This window comes from Somniosus microcephalus, chromosome 1 (assembly GCF_052327205.1).
Source record: "Somniosus microcephalus isolate GS21.2 chromosome 1, FLI_Smic_1.0, whole genome shotgun sequence".
Taxonomy (NCBI): Eukaryota; Metazoa; Chordata; class Chondrichthyes; order Squaliformes; family Somniosidae; genus Somniosus; species Somniosus microcephalus.
In genome coordinates, this window is record NC_140987.1 from 454,478,031 (window position 1) to 454,492,927 (window position 14,897).

Here is a 14,897-nt window from a genome sequence, read left to right on the forward strand (position 1 = left end):
GTCAGGTCAAGAAGGTGGGTTGGCAAGGCATGACTGCCATTGCATATCAGGAAAGTAAGCATGCACATTAAATCTGCTGAAATGTTTATTTTCATCTTTGTCCATGTTTTAACAATTCCGATTATGTTGCGATTGGGTAATTATTTTGCCTGAAATGGATACTCACTCTTATCACTGCCCCCCCCGGGCAACACGTCAACATATCTGCAAAGCTGGCTACTTTTAATTATGAATGACACTCGCTACTTGGCAGGTGATCATCTCAATTCAGGAGGAACTTCTCCACCCGAATGTGGAACTTGCTGCCACAGGGAGTGGTTGAGGCGAATAGAATCGATGCATTCAAGGGGAAGCTAGATAAACACACGAGGGAGAAAGGAATAGGAGGTTATGCCAACAGAGTTAGATGAAGTAGGGTGGGAGGAGGCTCGTGTGGAGCACAAACACCGGCACGGACCAGTTGGGCCGAATGGCCTGTTTCCCTGCTTTAAATTCGATGTAACTCAATAGAGGGACTGGCAGTTCCAAGAGGGAGGCTATGCTTCCTGATAATCTTAAGGACAACTGTTGCATTAGGTGTCAGCTGTGGCTCAATGCGTAGCACTCTCTGCAGAGGAGATTTACCAGAATGGTTCCGGGGATGGGGGGATCTTAGCTACAAGGACAGGTTGGAGAAGCTGGATTTGTTTTCATTAGAGCAAAGGAGGTTGAGGGGTGATTTGATAGAGGTGTACAAGATTATGACGGGTTTGGATAGGCTAGACGGGAAAAGGCTGTTCCCACTAGTTGATGGTACAAGGACTAGGGGACACAGATTTAAGGTTTTGGGCAAGAGATACAGAGGGGACGCGAAGACCTGGAACTCGCTGCCGACGGAAGTGGTGGAAGTGGAGACATTCAATGTTTTCAAGGGGAGTCTGGATAGGCACTTGAGGGAAATTAACTTGCAGGGCTACGGGGATAGAGCGGGGGAATGGGACTGACTGGATTGCTCTACAGAGAGCCGGCATGGACTCGATGGGCCGAATGGCCTCCTTCTGTGCCGTTATGAGTCTATGGGCAGGATTTTCATTGGGCCGTGGAGGCAGGATTGGAGGCATGTGGGGGGTTAAAATCTCGAAATCGGGGGGCACGAACCCATCCCGCCCCCAACCCACCTCCATGCCAGTTTCAAAGGAGGCGGATACCCGACCTGTGCTGGGACCTGCCTCCCCAAGGCGGAAAGGGGATTAGTGCCAATTAACTGCCTGTTAACAGGTAGTCAACAGGCAGTTTTAAGCCTAATCCCTATTTTTATTGCTGAAGTGTGGGATTCCCGACGGCTCCAAACCACGCCAAGTTAGCGCGGCGGACCGTCAGGCTGAAGGACTTGGAGGGGTCGCAATGTCCGGTGTTCAGGTGAGTGATGGGTGCATGAGTGCAGAGGTAAGTGTGTTTAGTGTGTGTAAAGTGTTTAAAGAAGTTTAATTACCTTTACTTACCTTTACAGGCTTCCTTCCTTCAGGTCTCAGGAGTCCCTCATCTCACCGGCACAGAAAACAGAATGGCCGCGAGCTGTCAAAAATTGCAGCATTCAGCTTTCTGTTCTGGAGAGATCTCTAAATCAGCCTGAGAGGATTGTCAGTGTTTGACAGCTTCAAAGAGCTGTGAAATGCTGATATTTCATCTGTCAAAAGCTTTTGACAGATGAAATGTCAATCTGTGATGTCACCTGTTGCCGGGTGGCCCTTAATTGCCCTGCTGAGCCCGCTGGGTGGGCTCAACAAGGTCAATCAAGTGAAAATCGCGTGGGTTGGCTAGAACTCGATGGAGGCGGGACTACAACCCCGAAAGTTGTAGTCCCGCCTCCTACACGCCTCCAGTATCAAAATCCAGCCCAATGCCTCTCTCACCTGTGAGTCAGAAGTTTGTTGCTTCAAGTCCCACTTCAGAGACTTGAAAAAAAAAGAAAGACGTGCATTTATATAGTGCCTTTCACAGCTTCAGGACATCTCTAAAGCATTTTGCATTTAAGTTTCCTGGAGTGGGGCTTGAACCCACAACCTTCTGATTCAGAGGTGAGAGTGCTGTCCTCTTCTTCTTCTTAGGCAGTCCCCTGGAGTTGAGGATGACTTGCTTCCACTCCAATACTGTGGTTCTAAGGTGACTATTGAGTTCTATGCGGGATCTACAGACTCTGCCACAGGTGGGGCAGGTAGTGGTTGAAGGGACGAGTGGGTGGAGTGCTTGGTTTGTCAGATGCTCCGTCCGCTGTTTGTACTCGGCCTCCGCGTGCTCCCGACAAAGAAACTCAAAGTGTTCGGCGCCTTCTCGAAATCTTCTCCTCCAATTCGAGCGACCAGAGTCGATGAGGATGTTACATTTTTTCAAGCAGGCTTGGAGGACGTCCTTGAAGTGTCTTCTCTGCCCTCCTAGAAATCGCTTGCCGTGACGGAGCTCGGAGGAGAGTGCTTGTTTCGCGAGTCTTGTATCAGGCATGCGGACGATGTGGCCCGTCCATCAGAGCTGGTTGAGCGTGATCAATGCCTCAATGCTGGCGATGTTCCTTTCCAACACTGGCATTAAAATCGCCGAGGAGAATCAGCTTGTCACCCGTTGGAACTCGGGACAGGGATTGTTCAAGGCTGGAGTAGAATTCCTCTTTGGCCTCGTCCGTAGCTTCCAGGGTTGAGGTGTACACACTGGCAACTGTAGCGTACTGATTCCGGGTTAGGGTGAGCCGAAGGGTCATGAGGCGTTTGTTTATCCCACAAGGGGAATCTCTAAGATGCCAAACTAGCTAATTTTTGATGGTGAAGCCAACCCCATGGAGATGGCGTTCCTCTTCTGGTTTGCCTTTCCAGAAGAAGGTGTATCCGCCACCTTGTTCCCTGAGCTGGCCTTCTCCTGCCCGCCGTGTCTCGCTCAGGGTGGCGATGTTGATGTTGAAGTGCCTGAGTTCCCGGGCTATGATAGCGGTGCGACATTCAGGTCTGTCGCTGTTGGGGTTGTCCATGAGGGTCCTGACGTTCCAGGTCCTGAACTTCATGTTAAAGGGTGGAAGATGCCTGTGCGTGAATTCTTTTAACGTGGGGTGGCCGTTGCACACCAGCTACCACACGGGCTTGACAGAGCAAGGTCTTGGTCCAATGGCAAGGGGATCCAAGACGATTGAAGACCAGGCTCTGCTACAATGGCCTAGCGCACACACACACACACACACACACATACTCCCACTAACCCCCTCCCTCTCTCCCTCCCTCGGGTCCACTCTCCCTCACACCCCCACCTTCTCAGCTGTCCACTGAGTCACTGTCACTATCATTTGAGTGCAAAATCTAGTGCTGAGGGAGTGCCGCACTGTCGGTGGTGCCGTCTTTCAGATGAGATGTTAAACCGAGGCCCCGTCTGCTCTCTCAGGTGAACGTAAAAGATCCATGGCACTATTCCGAAGAAGAGCAGGGGAGTTTTCCCCGGTGTCCTGGCCAATATTTATCCCTCAATCAACATCACAAAAAAAAAACCAGATTATCTGGTCATTATCACATGGCTGTTTGTGGGAGCTTGCTGTGCACAAATTGGCTGCTGCGTTTCCTACATTACAGCAGTGACTACACTTCAAAAAGTACTTCATTGGCTGTAAAGCGCTTTGGGACGTCCTGAGGTCGTGAAAGGCGCTATAGAAATGCGAGTTCTTTCTTTTTCATTACAAGCGTAGATTGAAGTTATTAAACACACCACGACATATGGGATTGTCAAGTTGTGAAATACTATCAACCCTACACTCTGCAAATTGGGCAATTACGATTTAATTTTAGAAGAGCCAGCTATAGGAAGAGGAAGCACCCAGCATCTTGTCAGCCCTGAGGCAATCCGTCATTTTTAAATTGATTTCACATTGTGGGTATAACAATCTCAAGTGCTTTGCGATCATTATAAACTGTGTCAAAATGGAAACCGCGCAGAGAAGCAAGTTTCGGCAGTGGTTGAGGAAAAAAAATAGGTGCTCTGCTGAAAATATCGCAGCAGGTTGGCTGAGGCCAGCGGTGACATTTCGCTATAATGGGGATTAGGATAGGATTTCGTTCATGTCTTTCGTCTTTGGTAACTATTCCTGTGGAAGAGAATTAAGCACGTTAGCTGCACAAGCAATGAGATTGTTATGACTGGGCTGTGTCATTGTCAGGATCTCTGTTCAGTTCATATAATCAGTTGGAAACTGGATTGAAGGCATTTCACTCATTTCCACCTTGCATTTGACAAATTAAATTCACGGTTGCATATAAAATATATTACAAACTCTCTGTTCTTGGTTACTACTGCGGAATTTCTCTGTCGCCGATGATTTCCATGCATGGTAAAGTGTAATAAAGTAAAAGCAAGAGTAATAATTATATTTTGCACTTCCTCAGAGCTGCTCCCCTAGCTCAGTGGGTAGCACTCGCTCGTTCGCACCTTTGAGGCAGAAGGTCATGGGTTCGAAGACCCACTTCAGACACTGGAGCACAGAATCCAGGCTGACACTCCCAGTGCAGTACTGAGGGAGCGCTGCACTGTCGGAGGGGCAGTACTGAGGGAGCGCTGCACTGTCGGAGGGGCAGTACTGAGGGAGCACTGCACTGTCGGAGGGGCAGTACTGAGGGAGCGCCGCACTGTCGGAGGGGCAGTACTGAGGGAGCGCCGCACTGTCGGAGGGACAGTACTGGGGGAGCGCTGCACTGTCGGAGGGGCAGTACTGAGGGAGCGCCGCACTGTCGGAGGGGCAGTACTGAGGGAGCGCCGCATTGTCGGAGGGACAGTACTGGGGGAGCGCTGCACTGTCAGAGGGACAGTACTGAGGGAGCGCTGCACTGTCGGAGGGGCAGTACTGAGGGAGCACCGCATTGTCGGAGGGGCAGTGCTGAGGGAGTGCTGCACTGTCAGAGGGGCAGTACTGAGGGAGCGCTGCATTGTCGGAGGGGCAGTACTGAGGGAGCGCCGCACTGTCGGAGGGGCAGTACTGAGGGAGCGCGGCACTGTCGGAGGGGCAGTACTGAGGGAGCACCGCACTGTCGGAGGGGCAGTACTGAGGGAGCGCTGCACTGTCGGAGGGGCAGTACTGAGGGACGCTGCACTGTTGGAGGGGCAGTACTGAGGGAGTGCTGCACTGTCGGAGGGGCAATACTGAGGGAGCACTGCACTGTCGGAGAGGCAGTACTGAGGGAGCGCCGCACTGTCGGAGGGACAGTACTGGGGGAGCACTGCACTGTTGGAGGGACAGTACTGAGGGTGCACTGCACTGTCGGAGGGACAGTACTGAGGGTGCACTGCACTGTCGGAGGGGCAGTACTGAGGGAGCACTGCACTGTTGGAGGGGCAGTACTGAGGGAGCACCGCACTGTCGGAGGGGCAGTACTGAGGGAGTGCTGCGCTGTCGGAGGGGCAGTACTGAGGGAGCGCTGCACTGTCGGAGGGGCAGTACTGAGTGAGCGCTGCACTGCCGGAGTGGCAGTACTGAGGGAGCGCGGCACTGTCGGAGGGGCAGTACTGAGGGAGAACTGCACTGTCGGAGGGGCAGTACTGAGGGCGTGCTGCACTGTCGGAGTGGTAGTACTGAGGGAGCGCTGCACTGTCGGAGGGGCAGTACTGAGGGAGCGCTGCACTGTCGGAGGGGCAGTCCTGAGGGAGCGCTGCACTGTTGGAGGTCAGTACTGAGGCAGTGCTGCCCTTTCAGAGGGGCAGTACTGAAAGAGCGCCGCACTGTCGGAGGGGCAGTACAGAGGGAGTGCTGCAGTCTCGGAGGGGCAGTACTGAGGGAGTGCTGCACTGTTTGTGTGGTGTATGTAACCTGTTCCACCTTAAGAGAACTAAAGCCTGTTCCACCTTAAGAGATGTACTACTTTCTCTGGCTGCTGTATACGTAATACCGGTGGTGACCACACCGGTATATAAGCACTGTGTAGTAATATTGTATTCAGTGTAGTCCCTACCTCCAACCAGTAAAGACCTGTTGAATTTACTCTTGTAGTCTGTGTAGTAATTATCACTATAACACACAGACTTAACAGTGGCGACGAGTCCGATTCTTACCCTGCGGCAGTTATTTCCACGGCGGCTTCATCCACAGACAGGACGTCGAAGAGAGGTTTCCACCCTCATCACCCTACTGGAAGACACGTCGAGCGGCAGGCATCGAGAAACCGGAGTGCAGAAGACATCCTGACCTCGAAGCCTCCATCAGCGACTGTCAGCTTTCTTCTTTCTACCTCGGTGGTGGGTAAGCCGGGCAGCGACGTGACAGAAAGTCAACCGCGTTGGCTGTACAGACGGGGCTGGGAAGACGGAGGAATAAGGGCGGTGAGATCGATCGCGACTGGAGATAAGGGCCGGGCCGCTTTCGAGCGAGAGGCGCAGCGCGGGGACATCGATCGCGACCGGAGATAAGGGCCGCATTCGGGCTAAAAGGCGCAGCGTCTGGGGAAACTGAAGGTGCGAGAGCCGCGGTGAAGCGGAGACAGCGTCGGGGGGGACGGTTGAAGACCGCCAAACGTGGGAAAACCGCCATTTTGTGGGCGGAGGACGATGACAAGAGCGGGAAGCCGCCATCTTGGATAACATAAAAATACAATAAATTGCAACGATGCCTAAACATGGGAACATTAATACCTTTGATAGTGACATCGAAGATTGGGCCATGTATGTAGAACGCATACAAAATTATTGTAAGGCAAATAAAATTCCTGATGCAGATAAAGCACTAACATTATTAAATTTAATGGGTGCGAAGACATACAGGCAATTGAAACACCTGTTATCACCAGATGAACCGGCGGATAAGACGTTCGATGAGATTGTTACTGTCCTGAAAAATCATCTAAACCCCACGCCGCTGATGCTAGCGGAACGATTTAAATTTTACGACAGAAGGCAGCTGCAGAATGAAAGCAATGCTGAATATTTGATGGAATTACGTAAGCTAGCAAAATATTGTCAGTTTGGAACGGGACTGACAGAGGCACTACGAGATAAATTTGTGTGTGGTTTATTTAAACAGGATACACAAAAGCGACTGCTCGAGGAGAATGAGCTGATGCTTGAGAAGGCGGTCACTATGGCAGCAACACACGAAGCCGCAGCGAGAGGCACGGCAGTAATGCAGCTACGGTCACCGGAACTTGGTACAAACAAATTGGGTTTGAGTTCTGTCAAATGTTATCGTTGTGGAAAGATAACGCACGATCAGAACCAGTGTTGGTTTAAAAACCAAGCATGCAGAACGTGTGGCAGGCTTGGCCACATAGCTAAAGTATGCCGGTCAGGAAAGAAGACCAGCAACAAAAAGTCACCGCAAGGAAAATACACAAAGGTACACAAGGTGACAAAGAACAGTTTGACCGAACAGAAGTCAGATTCAGACGCTAGTAGTAATGAACTGGATAGCTTAAGAGTACACAACGTTGGTAAGGATGCAGATCTCCAGACAATTTGGGTCACTCTTCAGATAGCAGGAGTCCAAGTAAAAATGGAATTGGACACTGGATCGGCATTGACGGTCATGAATAAGAAAGATTACAGAAGGTTATTCCAACATATTCCCCTACAGGATACGGAGATTATATTGAAAACATACACGGGGCAAAGAGTGTACCCCATCGGAAAAATAGAGGTAGAAGTGGTCCACAAGGGCGAAGAAAGCCAAGTAATGGACTTATATGTGCTACCTGAAGGAGGTCCACCACTACTAGGATGGGAGTGGATTAGGAAAATGAATATGGACTGGCACTCCTTGAAGGCACTAACGGTAGATTCCGGGGAAACAGATGTCAAACCTAAACGATTGTCCAGAATATTGGATGATGCTAAAGAGGTGTTCCAGCAGGGACTGGGAACACTGAGAGGAATTACGGCAAACATCAAGATTGATGAACATGCACAACCAAAATTTTTTAAAGCCAGACCGGTACCCTATGCAATACGACCTACCGTTGAAGCGGAACTGGAAGCACTAGAACGTTCAGGTGTACTGTCTAAGGTAGATTGGTGTGAGTGGGCTACGCCCATTGTTCCCGTTATGAAACGTCCTGCGAGCAACAAGCCAGGAGATCCAGGGAAGGTTTGCATCTGTGGTGATTTCAAAATCACCGTTAATCCGGTGCTTCACACGGTGCAGTATCCGCTTCCACGGATTGAGGATATTTTTGCTTCATTGTCTGGCGGGAAACACTTGACCAAGATAGACCTGGCGCAGGCGTACTTGCAGATGGAGGTTGAAGAAGAGTCACGCCAATACCTCACGATCAACACGCATCGAGGGTTGTACCGGTACAATAGGCTGGTTTTTGGAGTGGCATCGGCTCCAGCAATTTGGCAGAGAGCCATGGAGCAGGTATTACAGGGAATTCCAGGCACACAATGTTACCTGGGCGATATTCTGATCACAGGTGATGGTGATGAACAACATCTCGCAAACCTGGAACTGGTACTCAACAGACTGAAAGAGTATGGACTTAGAGTAAATCGGCAGAAATGTGAGTTCTTCCAGAAGCGGATCTCATACTGTGGCCATGTCATTGACCGGGAGGGGCTTCATAAGTCTCCTGACAAGATTGAGGCAGTTGTAAAGGCTCCCGCTCCGGAGAATGTCTCTCAGTTGAGGTCGTTTCTAGGATTAATTAACTATTACCATAAATTTCTGCCAAATCTATCCACGGTACTGCACCCGTTAAACGCTCTTTTACAGAAAGGGGTACCATGGGAATGGGGCGAAAACTGTAAGAAGGCATTTCGCAAAAGCAAAGAATTGATCACCTCAGAGGAAGTGTTGGCTCACTTCAACCCGACACTGCCTATTCGGTTGGCTTGTGATGCTTCTCCATATGGTATTGGGGCAGTACTCTCACACAAGTTGCCAAATGGCACGGAAAGGCCAGTCGCATTTGCATCCAGATCATTGACCTCCGCTGAGCGCAACTATGCGCAGATCGATAGGGAGGCTCTTAGCCTTGTATGGGGAGTGAAGAAGTTTAATCATTACCTGCAGGGCCAAAAATTCACACTTCTGACAGACCATCAACCATTGGTATCCATTTTTAACCCTAAGAAGGGAGTTTCGGTGATGACAGCGCAGCGTCTCCAGAGATGGTCTCTTTTCCTAGGGGCACATCAATATCAAATAGAATTCAAAGGTACGAAACAGCATGGCAATGCTGATGGGCTGTCGCGCCTGCCACTACCTGAAGAAGAAGACACGACGAAAGTTGACCCTGTTGAGTTATTTCATTCGACCATCATTGAGTGTTTACCAGTCACCAATGCAAGTATTGAAAGAGAAACCAGGAACAACCCGACACTGTCCAGAGTCTACGAGGTGACAGTGAAAGGATGGCCAACACGGGGTGATCCTCTGTTACCGGCATTTTCGGCAAGGCGAGACCAGCTGTCCGTCTGCCATGGTACCTTGATGTACGGGACAAGAGTGATTATTCCTCCCAAGTTAAGGGAAAGAGTTTTAAACGAACTGCATGAAGGTCATCTGCGGGGAGTTAAAATGAAAAGTCTTGCTAGGGCTTATGTATGGTGGCCGGGTATTGACCAACAGATTGAGGAGTTAACGAAAAGCTGCGCTGGGTGCCAAAAAGTGCAAAATGCACCTCCGATAGCACCGCTACACCCATGGGAATGGCCTTCAGCCCCATGGCAACGCGTACACATTGACTTTGCTGGTCCATTCATGGACTCCATGTTCCTAATCGCGGTGGACGCACATTCCAAATGGCCAGAAGTCATCAAGATGAATACCACTACTTCAGAAAAGACAATTGCGGTGTTAAGAACAATATTCGCAAGGAACGGATTGCCAGAACAGATCTGTTCGGACAACGGACCACAGTTTGTATCGGAAGAATTCCGACAATTCTTAAAGAAGAATGGAGTAAAACATTATACCTCTGCCCCATATCATCCGGCGACAAACGGGTTGGCTGAAAGATTTGTCCAGACATTCAAAAAGGCAATTAAGGCCATGAACGATGATCAGATTCCGCTGCAACACAAGGTCGACAAGTTCCTGATGTCCTATCGAAACACCGATCATGCAGTGACTAACCAAAGTCCTGCCATGATGTTTTATAACAGGAGGTTGCGGTCCAAGTTGGACTTGTTAAAACCAAATGTGCGGAGGGAAGTGGAAAACAAACAGTTTCGGCATATTAACAACAAGACCACTCGAACTTTCGACGTAGGACAACCAGTGTTGGCAAGGGGCTATGGAAACGAAAAATGGCAGTCCGGAACAATTCGGGCCAGACAAGGACCTCTGATGTACACAGTAGATATTGGTCATAATGTGATAAGGCGTCATGCGGATCAACTGGTAGAGTCGAGAGCAAGGGTCGAACCCATGGTTGTGACAGAGACAACTGTGGAAGACGTTAATGAGCCTGAAGCATCTACCTCGGCAGGGAATGTACTTGATGATGATGACATCCAATACATTGGAAACCAAATAAAGGAGGCACCTCAACAACAAGAATCAGAGACTACTGAGAGGCGTTATCCAAGCCGCATCAGAAAGCCTCCTGAGAGACTGAACCTTTGAACTGTTATACCTGAAGTTATATATGTATAATATATGTTATTATGTTATGTTAAATGGGGATATGACTGTTAAGCTAAAAAGGGAGGATTGTGGTGTATGTAACCTGTTCCACCTTAAGAGAACTTAAGCCTGTTCCACCTTAAGAGATGTACTACTTTCTCTGGCTGCTGTATACGTAATACCGGTGGTGACCACACCGGTATATAAGCACTGTGTAGTAATATTGTATTCAGTATAGTCCCTACCTCCAACCAGCAAAGACCTGTTGAATTTACTCTTGTAGTCTGTGTAGTAATTATCACTATAACACACAGACTTAACAGTTTGAGGGGCAGTACTGAGGGAGCGCTGCACTATCGGAGGGGCAGTACTGAGGGAGTGCTGCACTGTCAGAGGCTCAGTACTGAGGGAGCACTGCCCTTTCGGAGGGACAGTACTGAGAGAGCGCCCCACTGCCGGAGGGGCAGTACTGAGGGAGCGCCGCACTGTCGGAGGGGCAGTACTGGGGGAGCGCCGCACTGTCGGAGGGGCAGTACTGATCGTGTGCTGCACTGTCGGAGGGACAGTACTGAGTGAGAGCTTTACTGTCGGAGGGGCAGTACTGGGGGAGCGCCGCACTGTCGGAGGGACAGTACTGAGAGAGCGCCGCACTGTCAGAGGGACAGTACTGAGGGTGCTGCACTTTCGGAGGGGTAGTACACTGTTCCAATGAAGCTCAGCGTAAGCTCGATGAACAGCACCTCATCTTTCCATTAGGCCCATTACAGCCTTCTGGACGCAACTTTGAATTCAACAATTTCAGACCATAACCTCTGCCCCTATTTTTTCACATGGCAGCTGTTGATGATTCTGCCATCCCCATTTGCAGCATTTCACCGCTCCTGCCTTCCACCCTATCACAGGCTGTCCCTTTTCTTCTTTCCTCTTCTCCCCCCTCTCCCTGCCTCTGCAGCTGCTTGAAACCTGTTCCATCTCGAACCTTTCCCAGTTCTGACGAAGAGTCACAGACCTGGAACGTTGTCTCTGTTCCTCTCTCCACGGATGCTGCCTGGCCTACTGAGTGTTTCCAGCATTTTCTGTTATTGCAGATTTCCAGCATCTGCAGTATTTTGCTATTGTATTAGCGTTTGGTTCACCGCCACTTCTCTTCCAGGAATGCCCACCTTGAAGAAGTTCCTCTCTTCTCTCTGACGGGATTTCCTTTTTTCTCTTCAACCTTGTTCATCTTCATTGCTTTCTGTTTCCCTTCTCGTGTTTGAGCAGGTATCGGCCAAGACTCGTTTTCACAGCCACATCTCTTTCCTCAGTAGCTGTATCCGGTTCCGACTTATTCCACGTGGATTTCAACTTAAATTCCACCCTTCGTGTTACGGATCCACCCAGGATTGCAGATATCGCCGAGATAGTCAGCGTTCCTTGAACCACTGCTCTCGCCGCATCCCGAGATCCAGGCTCAATGCCATGCGCCGCCACATGCACACTCTCAACCTCTCTCTTCCTAAGAACATAAGAACATAAGAATTAGGAGCAGGAGTAGGCCATTCAGCCCCTCGAGCCTGCTCCGCCATTCAATGAGATCATGGCTGATCTTCTGCCTCAGCAGCACGGTGGCATAGTGGTTAGCACTGTTGCCTCACAGCGCCAAGGACCCGGGTTCAAATCCGGCCTCGGGTGACTGTCTGTGTGGAGTTTGCACATTCTCCCCGTGTTTGCGTGGGTTTTCTCCGGGTGCTCCGGTTTCCTCCCACAGTCCAAAGATGTGCGGGTTAGATTGATTGGCCATGATAAAAATTGACCCTTAGTGTTAGGGGGGATTAAATATGTGGGGTTACGGGGATAGGGCTTGGGTGGGATGGCTGTCGGTATAGGGACCGGGTGCTAGGGTTTGGATGATCAGCCATGATATCGTTGAATGGCGGAGCAGGCTCGAATGGCCTACTCCTGCTCCTATCTTCTATGTTTCTATGTTTCCAGCAGCACCGACTCACTCTTTCTCAAAGCTGTCCTGGTCCGCAGTTCCATTTCATCATCCGGCGCTTCAACAAAAACCTTTTTTCTTCTTTTCAGGTGTCAAGGGTCGCAAGCTTCAACAACTCTTGGACACTAATGCCCCTCCGGAAACTTCTTCCCCTTCACTTTCCTCTGACCCCATCCCTTCTTCCAATCTCACCCCCTGCTGTGTTTTCACTATCCACTCTGACCTTCCCCTCTCTGACCCTGAACGATCAGTCCTCAGCAAAGGCCTAAGCTTCATCCCCTTACACCCCCACCTCAATGAATTTTGAGCTCGGCACGACGCTGAGCTCTTTTTCCATCGCCTTTGTCTCTGTGCCCACTTCTTTGGCCAGGAGTCTTCCCCCCGCACGGTTGACCCTTTCTCCCGCTTTCAGAATTCTCGTTCTACTTGGACCCCTCCCCCTGGCCTCTTACCCTCTCCAGAGCTTTTCATTGCCAACTGTCGGCATGATATCGGCCGTCTCAATATCTCTGCTCCCCTCACTCACTCCAACCTATCTCCCTCTGAACTTGCAGCACTCTGTTCTCTCCGATCTAACCCAAACATTATCAATAAACCTGCTGACAAGGGTGGTGCTGTTGTTGTTTGGCGAACCAACCTCTACCTAGCGGAAGCTGAACACCAACTCTCCGACACCTCCTCCTACCTCCCCCTGGACCATGACCCCACTACCAAATATAAAGCCATTGTTTCCAAGACTGTCACTGACCTCATCTCCTCTGGAGATCTTCCCTCCATGGCCGTCAACCTCATAGTCCCCCAACCCCGCACAGCCCGCTTCTACCTCCTTCCCAAGATCTACAAACAGGACTGCCCTGGTAGCCCCATCATTTCAGCCTGTTCTTGCCCCACAGAACTTATCTCTTCCTATCTCGACTCTATTTTTTCTCCCCTTGTCCAGTCTCTTCCCACCTACACCCGCGACTCTTCCGACCTCCGCCACTTTAACAGTTTCCAGTTTCTTGGCCCCAACCGTCTCCTTTTCACTATGGATGTCCAATCCCTCTGCACCTCCATCCCCCACCAGGATGGCCTGAGGGCGCTCCGCTTCTTCCTTGAACAGAGACCCAACCAGTTCCCATCCACCACCAGCCTCCTCCGCCTGGTTGAACTTGTTCTCACATTGAAAAACTTCTCCTTTGACTCCACTCACTTCCTCCAAATTAAAGGTGTTGCTATGGGAACCCGCATGGGCCCTAGCTATGCCTGCCTTTTCATGGGATATGTGGAACACTCTTTGTTCCAGTCTTAGTCAGGTCCCCTCCCTCACCTCTTTTTCCAGTACATTGATGACTGTATCGGTGCCGTTTCCTGCTCTCGCCCTGAACTAGAAAATGTCATTCACTTTGCTTCCAATTTCCACCCTTCCCTCACCTTCACATGGTCCATCTCCGACTCTTCCCTTCCCTTCCTCAACTTTTCTGTCTCCATTTTTGGGGATAGGCTATTGACAAACATTCACTTCTTCTTCTTAGGCAGTCCCTTGGAACCGATGGTGACTTGATTCCACGTTAAAAATGAGTTCTCAGGTGACTGACTAGTCCGATGCGGGACCTACAGTCTCTGTCACAGGTGGGGCAGACGGCGGTTGAAGGGGCGGGTGGGTGCGGTGCTTGGGTTGACGTGCGCTTCACCTGCTGCCTGCGCTTGGCTTCCGCTTGCTCCCGGCGAAGAGACTCGAGGTGTTCGGCACCTTCCCGGATGCTTCTCCTCCACTTTGTGCGGTCTTGGGCCAGGGATTTCCAGGTGTCGGTGGGGATGTTGCACTTTTTCAAGGAGGCTTTGAGGGCATCTTTGAAGCGTTTCCTCTGCCCACCTGGGGCTCTCTTGCCGTGTCGGAGCTCCGAGTAGAGCGCTTGTTTTGGAAGTCTCGTATCAGGCATGTGGACGATGTGGCCCGTCCATCGGAGCTGATCGAGCGTGGTCAAAGCTTCGATGCTGGGGATGTTGGCCTGAGCGAGAACACTGATGTTGGTGCGCCTATCCTGCCAAGGGATTTGCAGGATCCTGTGGAGGCAGCATTGGTGGTACCTCTCCAGTGCTTTGAGGTGCCTGCTGTACATGGTCCATGTCTCTGAAGCATACAGGAGGGCAGGTATCACTACTGCTCTGTAGGCCATGAACCTGGTGCTGGGTTTGAGGTCGTGGTCTTCAAACACTCTCTTCCTCAGGTAACTGAAGGCTGCACTGGCACACTGAAGACGGTGTTGGACTTCATCATCGACGTCTGCCCTTGTTGACGTGATGACACAGTTTTGCTTGACTCCGGTCCGTACGTGAATTTGGTCTGTGGTGTATCCGTTGGTCAGGATCATGGCTTGCATG

General features: G+C 50.5%; 1 pseudogene; it reads left to right on the forward strand.

Moving 5' to 3' along the window:
• Positions 1 to 2,485: 2,485 nt before the first annotated feature.
• On the forward strand, positions 2,486 to 13,609 carry LOC147125365 (uncharacterized; annotated as a pseudogene).
• The last annotated feature ends 1,288 nt before the right edge of the window (positions 13,610 to 14,897 follow it).